Source organism: Papaver somniferum, chromosome 8 (genome assembly GCF_003573695.1).
Source record: "Papaver somniferum cultivar HN1 chromosome 8, ASM357369v1, whole genome shotgun sequence".
NCBI lineage: Eukaryota > Viridiplantae > Streptophyta > Magnoliopsida > Ranunculales > Papaveraceae > Papaver > Papaver somniferum.
The window spans coordinates 22572453-22578977 of NC_039365.1; the positions used below are offsets into that span (position 1 = coordinate 22572453).

Here is a 6525-nt window from a genome sequence, read left to right on the forward strand (position 1 = left end):
ATTCATATTACTTTTTCTCTATAAGTCTAAATTTAGGACTCTGTCTTTACTTGTTCTTTCTTTGATATAAGTTCCCCCGCCTCTCGTAGGCACATGTACATTCTCTTTCAATCTATAATTGGGCCGATCGACCGGACGGCCCGAAGGGAGGAAATCCCTTTTATGATTACTTTTTTGTAAATTGAAATGAAACCTAAAAAAACTGTTTAATTTGATAAAACGATTAAATTTGGTGAGGCTTTTTTTGGTGAAGCCTTTTCACATAATTCCTTGTGTATCCTAGTTTTCCTTATGTATCATATTCTTTTAGGGGTATAATTGGAAAACGAACTTAAATATAACACATCTAAAAATCCGTGCCTTGGAATTTTATAAATTTTATCTCGTTGGAAAGGTTATAAAAAAATCTACGCAATGAGCACAAACAACAATATCAAATTTGGAGTTTTTACGAAAAATTCGGAAGTGTTTATCATTTCAGGCGCAATTTTAGAGAATTAAAGGTATATCCATTATGCAAACCACCATAAAGGATACATAATACTTTATGTAGCCATATTTTAGTTTATACATCCACTAATTTTCCATTGCAACTAATAAAATGTACGTACATGCTTCAAAAAAAATAAATTATGATGTACTCCCTCCGTTTCAAGGAAAGTGATACTTTCACTTTAGACACAATTTTCAAAAATTGAATACATAGTCATTATGCAGACCACCACAAAGGATGCATAACACATCATGCAACCATATTTTGGTTTATACATCAACTAATTTTTCGTTTCAGGAAAAGTGATATTTTCACATTCCGTTTCAGGAAAAGTGATACTTTCACTCCGATTGAGCAAAAGTGATACTTTCGCTCCATTTCTGAAACGGGGAGAAAGTATCACTTTTTCTAAAACAAGGCGAAAATATCATTTTTTCTTAAATGAGGCGAAAGTATCATTTTTTCTGAAACTGAGCAAAAATATCACTTTTTCTGAAACAAGGCGAAAATATCACTTTTTCTGAAACGGGGCGAAAGTAGTCGCGGGCATACCTCATCTTAGATTCTTCTTCGGTCGGCCCTCCCACCGTGGCAGCGGTTGTACTAGTATATTAATATCACTCTTTCAGTAAAAAAAATAAAAAAATAAATAAAAACTTTAAAATAATTCAAGAGAAAGAACTCTTGACGTTTATAAGGCATATTCTTATGCACATGTCAAAACCTGATATTTGGCATATATGCACCCACTATGGGTATGCCAAACTCATATGCCTATACGTCAGTCCTGGCATATATGCACACACGACAGAGTTTCCAGCGAGCGATAGCGTTAGTCAAGCTGTCGCTCGCTTGTTTGATTATCGTTAAGTAGTTCATCATCCAACGGCTGCAATTTTTCACGATTATAAGCACCTGAATTCAACTCACAATTTAAGAAGATATTTCTGTAATTCGATGTTGGGTTTCAGTTGCAAGGGATATAGATTTTAAATATTATGTTGAAATGTAAAACTAGTTTTTAATTAAATATTAACGTAAAATGATAGTTTTCATTAATTAAAATAAAAAGATTACATTTGAAATATTTAAACTAAATTATGCAGATAAACTACTCATTACTACTGATTTCTTTGGTCGTTTTCTTCTTGACCAAAGACTCAATTACCCACGTTTTCTGGATCAAGGGTATTGTTCAACATTTCAGTTATCGAGCCTTGTTCGGTTTGAGACTCACTTGGTGGTTGAGTCTCATCAAAATCATCATAACTTTGGTAATTAATAGGGTGCAAGGGAACACGATTCAAATCTTGAAATGCGTGTTGTTGATGCGATGGAGGAGTTTGCTGATATAACTGAAATGCTGATGAGGTTGAGGCAATTGGGGGATTGAGGAAATTGGGGTAAACAAATTCGATTGCCTAATAAATTTTAAGTTCACACCACCACCAGGATTCATTATGTCCATCTATCCAAGAGGACGTGCCGGAGTTGTATCCATGCCAACGTTTTCATCAGCTCCACGTTCTACTTGAGTATCTAACACTAGGTTTGGAGTAGAACTTTCTGGTACCTCCTGCATAGGACGACGTATCAATCTTCTTTCACTTCCACGACTTTGGTAACTTCCACTTGGACTCATTCCTCCACCACTGGGACTCAAATGAGTCATTCCTCTACCACTGGGACTTAAATGAGTCATTCCTCTACCACCTCTAACACTGGGACTCATTCCTCTAATACTACCCGAACCATCATTACCCTCAAATCCTTGACTCATGTCAAACATCATGATGTCCCTCTGTCTTTGCAACTTCTCCAAGTGGAACCTCTGAAATCCATGAAGTAGAGCTTCATAATTGTTCAACTGGGTCTAATATTCCACCGGTGTGGCATTGACTCCCCAGTATGGATAACTCCGATCAGGTGCACTATAAGTAATTGGATAAGTAACAATCTGGCCAGATGTGGCGGATATAGTCTGTACATCCCAATAAAATGGTGGCATAGTTGACGATGAACTTTGTGAAGGATATGCAAATGCGTCGCCCGTCTTTGGTGGAGGTTGGGAAGGAAGATATTCATCAGCAAGTGGCATCCTACCTAAAGCTGGGAAATCAACTCGATCCAAACTTTGCGGTTGCATAGCAATATTGGGCTTGAAAATAGTGGCAAACCAAAATAGGTACTCATTTCTATCCGTTGGCTCCTGGATCAATTGATCAGCTTCTTTCCAATGATGACCTTCCCTTAATAATTTGAAGTAGTCTTCTTCAGAAACCTCAGAAATTTGATAGGGGTTGACGGATATAACTGATCTTCTTTGCAACTGAAGAAGTTGTCTTTCACCATAATACCAAACACCCTTTTGAGAAATAGGTCTATATAACACGATCCTTGTAAGGCTTAGCTGTAACATTCTCTGAGCTTGTTCTTCTTCGAACTCAGGTATTGCTTCATACGGCTGGGAGATAAAGTTATGGCTTGTTCTACTCAACTGCTGAATCTTATGAACAATAGCAGTATGTTGACCATCTTCAATCTGTATAGGTTTCCAATTCTCGGAATCGTACTTCCGTATGATCGGAAAAACTTTGGTATGATTCTTAAGAGAAGGTTCCGAAACACGGAACCATGTATACCACCAATACTGCAAATAATAACATTATTGGTTATTAAATTTTCCATGTGAAAATAACAAACAAATATTTGGAAAAATATTGGTTCTTACCTCCAGAACTCCCCAAGAAGCATTAAAACTATCTTTGACACACGTCGAGTTATCACTAAGGGCATGTAAATCTCTGATAAAATCGCATACCCCCAATCATATATTGGTGCTTGCTCTAAATCTTCTAATGCTTTGAGAAAACCAATTAAGACCACTGAGCTAGCACTTGGAAATAGACATTGTCCTAGTGTCCACAATACAAACACCCTTTCGAGCTCCTCATAATGGTTAGGGAACAACTATTGATTACCAAGTTCCCTGTTCTCCTCTATATTCCTAGCATAACGTTGTAAAAAACTTTTCAACCCATCCACTTTTAACCCATACGCTTTTATTTGTCTATGTACTGGATTTTTATCTAATTCACTTGAGTATAAAGGAAGTCTTTGTTTCCATTTATCTCCTGTCATCCAATTTAGTCTGTTAAATGGAAGTAATCCCTCACATGGAATTCCAGTTAACATGTATAAATCTAGCGGTGAAACTCATATTAACAACAATTTTTCATAATTAGAGTTTGTTGCTTTTTATAAAACAAAATACATAATTTAAAAATGAAATTACTAGAAAAAACTAACTTACTGCATTCAAAGTCCTTGAAAAAGAACGTGTTTGTAGTCTTCCACCATCTTTCTAATATAACTTGAACTCCTTTAGTCTTGCGGTTTCTAGGTTGAATAAGATATAGATGTAGCCAATGATATCTTCTAACTCTCTCTTGAACAACAGGGGGAGTAATTGAAAAATCACTTGTAACTCAGTACATCCACCTCTTAGAGTTACCGAATTAACTCGCTCCTCGTGGTCAGATAAGTGATTAGAGAACGTACCTTCACCTGCTACTTGTCTAACATTATTAAACTCATAATATGTATCCATAACAAAACTTCTTCCACTGGCTGGGGTACTAGTACATCCTTTCGCTTTTCTATTTCTTTTTCTTCTCTCCGTATTGTTTAAGAAGTGATTGTGAGGGAATAAGAGTTGAGAAGGGAAACAGAAGAGTTGAGAAAGGAATTGTGAAGGGTGGAATTGTTTAAGAAGTGATTGAAGGTGCGGTATTTATAGGCGTTAGAATGTCACACGCTGGCGATATTGATTACAACGCCAGCGACCTAGTTATTATCGAGCGATAAAGACTTTATCGCTGGCGTTATAATCAATATCGCTCGATAGAAACTCAGTCGCTTACTGGTTCTTCCATAGTGGCGCAAATGGTTTGCCATGCCACCTGGTATGCCAAACACCATTTTTTTGATATGTGCATAGGAATAGGTCAAACAATTTGTTTATTGGTTTCGTAAAAAAAAAAAAAGTTCTCGTTTACTAAAAACGATAGAGTATTAGAAATGTTCTTATAACAACGGCCAGCCTAGAAAATATATCAACTTTACAAGAAGTCTTCCAGCAATAAGTTTTTATCTTTCTACAGTGCACACAAACACAATGACGCAAAGAGCTAATGAGCCCGCAAGAAAAATGTGCATGCATTTTTCTTTTCGCAATATGCTCACATGTCCGGAACTCTAAATAAGAGAAACCATTTCCTTCTTGAATGTTTTTTTTCTCTGAATTCTACATTGTGTCTTAGACCTTTTATAAGGTGACATTTGCGATGACGCATAAACCTTTTGGTCTTTGGCTATAATTATAGACAATCAACGTAATAATATATTTTGTAATACCGTCTTTTTTGAAAATTTGCGCATTATATATGAATCGACGGTTCAATACATCAAAAATGCACTCTCGAGGTCATCAAAACAATGGAAAATTATGATCATCTGTCCAACCCAACCGTTAATTCATCTTCTTCCAACAGTACAAGTTCCTATGACTTGCTCAAAATAGGCTATAATCCTCAAAACGATTCGCTCACTCGTATCTTGCAATTCCCAACCACCATATCAACAAATGTTAATCAAGATTACTTCAGAGATATCCCTCTTAACCCTCAAAACAAAAAAAGGATTAGAATATTTAGACCATCAACCAAACAACATGATATTTCTCTAGACATGAACAAATTCCCTCTCATAGTTTACTTCCATTCTGGTGGGTTCAGTTGTCCAGTTACATCTGTCCACCATGACTTGTGCAAGTCCATGGCAATCCATTTACCTGTTATAATAGCCTCCGTAAATCATCGTCTGGCACCTGAAAATAGACTCCCAGCAGCCTACGAGGATGCTGAAGACGCCTTATTTTGGGTTCAAAACCAAGCCTTAGATGCAGTTAATGGTGATCCATGGTTGAGAAATTATGTTGATTTTTCTAAGTGTTTCATTATGGGGTGCAGTTCAGGAGGAAATATTGCATATCACGTTGGTTTAAGATCGTTAGAATTGAATTTAGAACCCATACAAATTTCCGGGCTCATTTTGAACCAACCATATTTTGGTGGATTAGAAAGAACTGGATCAGAATTGAGATTGATTAATGACAAGGTATTGTCATTAGTTAAAACTGATGTGATGTGGGAATTAGCTTTGCCACATGGTGCTAATCGAGATCACTGGTATTGTAATCCGATGGCCAAAGATGCAACAAGTAGGAAAAACTTGATGATGAAAGGTTGATCAAGTGGCGGTGTTTGGTTACTGGTTTTACTGAAGACCTGTTGATTGACCGTCAGATCGAGTTTGTCAATATGTTAGAGAAGGAAAGTCGCATGGAAGTTGTAAGTTTGATGAAAGATGGTGGATACCATTTAGTTGCACATATTGATTCCCAAAAAGCTGAAGAATTGTTTAATGTAATGAGAGGTATAATCTTCTCCAGTAGTATATGATGCTAATGTCATTAGTGTTGCTGCTGCAATTTGAAACTGTTTGCTTTACATTTTCGTTCATCCATGCAAAAGTTTGATGAAGAGCGAATCCGAATAATTTTCTGTAGATAAAATTACCTGAGCAGCTGTTTGATATCAATTGGCTTATGCAAAATCTTCAACTCTGATGCTGCTGCATTCATCTGTTCAAGTCTATGTTGTAAAAGGCGCGTGAAAGTTTTAAGTTTGATGAAAGATGGTGGATACCATTTAGTTGCACATTTTAATTCCAAAATAGTTGTTTAACGCAACGAGAGGTATAAGGTATAATCTTCTGTAGTAGTAAATGATGCTAATATCGTTAGTGTTGTTGCTAATGCTGCTGCAATCTGAGACTGATTGCTTTACATTGCATTCATCGTGTTGCCTATACGATACAATCACATAATAAGCATGTAAAAAATGCATAATACCTGCTAAAAACAGAACAAATTAGGAATAGAAGGATCATTTTTAATTGCATGTAGATAT

General features: G+C 36.3%; 1 pseudogene; it reads left to right on the forward strand.

Moving 5' to 3' along the window:
- The first annotated feature begins 4929 nt into the window (after window positions 1–4929).
- On the forward strand, window positions 4930–6494 carry LOC113304518 (annotated as a pseudogene).
- The last annotated feature ends 31 nt before the right edge of the window (window positions 6495–6525 follow it).